Raw genomic sequence first — 1,472 nt, 5'->3', positions numbered from 1 at the left:
CTATCAGTTTCACCTTTGCAACATCTCTTGAATACGTGTCTCTTTCTATCCTCTGATATTGTCACTACCCTGGGACAGAGCTTCATTACTTCACACTTGTATTATTGCAATAACCTGCTCATGGCCATGTTTGCCTCAAGTCTCTCTCCACTTCAATCCATCTTATATTTAGATATCAAAGTAATTTACCTAAAGTTCTGATCCAATGATGTCACCCTTATCCCTACCCCAACTCAATAAATTCCAGTAGTTCCCTATCACCTCCAGGATCAAGTACAAAATCCTCTGGTGTTCAAAGCCTTCATAACTTAACACTCTGCTCTTACCTTTTTAATTTTCTTATACTTTACATTCTGCCCCATCCAGTCACACTGACCCCCTTGCTATTCTACAAAAAGGTACTCCATATCTAGGCTCCAGATATTTTCTCTGGCTCTCCCCATTCCTGGAATGCTTTCTTTCCTCATCTCTCCCTCTGGGCTTTCCTGGCCACCTTCAAGTCCCAACTAAAATTCCATCTTCTACAGGAAGTCTTTCCCAACTCTTCTTGATTCTAGTGCCTTCCCCCCATTAATTATTTCCTACTTATCCTGAATAATAATTTACATACATATTTGTTTGCTTGTTGTCTTCCCTTTCAGATGACTAGTTCCTTGAGAGCAGAGACTATCTTCTGTCTCTTCTTGTATCCCCAGTGTTTAGCACAGTGCCAAGTATATCATACAATGGTTTTAATTATTGTCTTTGGGTTTATAGTGAAACCAACTATACTGAGGCAGCTGGCAATACAGTGGCTAGAGCACTTGTCTTGGAGTCAGAAACACCTGAATTCAAGTCTCTCTCAGACATATATGCTCTATGCAACCCTCATTGTCACTTAGTTGCTATTTGCCTCAGTTCCTTCAACTGTAAAATGAGAATAATAATAGCACCTACTTCCCAGAGTTCTAAGAATCAAATGACCTAATATTCATAAAAAAGCACTTAACACAGTTCCTAGAACAAAATAGGTGTTATAAAAATACTTTTTTCCCTTCCTCCCAATTCTTTAATTTCCTTTTCCAAAGAGAACCCATGAGCAATCTTTCTTTTAGTTCTAACTTCTTTATTTTTCCTATTTTAAATTATAGTAATTCTTAATATTGATTTTTCTATTAGGATATCAATTCTTTTGTCAGTAGTCAAGCCTCTAACATTTAAACAGTAAATCCATCAATCAACAAACATTTACTACATTCCTCCTATGAGCCAGGCCCTGTGTTAAGTACTAGAGGGCAAAGATTAAAATGAAATAATCTCTACTTTAAAGGATCAACATTCTAGTGAGGGAAACATGTTCATAAATGCATGTATTCTATCAATAGTCAGTTAATAGTCACTCAAACAAGCATTTATTAAGTGCTTATTATGTGTCAAGCTCTATACTAAGGACTAGGTATATAAAGAAATGCAAAAACAGAGTGTCTGCCTTT

This window comes from Vombatus ursinus, unplaced genomic scaffold (genome assembly GCF_900497805.2).
Source record: "Vombatus ursinus unplaced genomic scaffold, bare-nosed wombat genome assembly UNPS02014821.1, whole genome shotgun sequence".
Taxonomy (NCBI): domain Eukaryota; kingdom Metazoa; phylum Chordata; class Mammalia; order Diprotodontia; family Vombatidae; genus Vombatus; species Vombatus ursinus.
Note: the sequence above shows the minus strand (reverse complement) of the source record.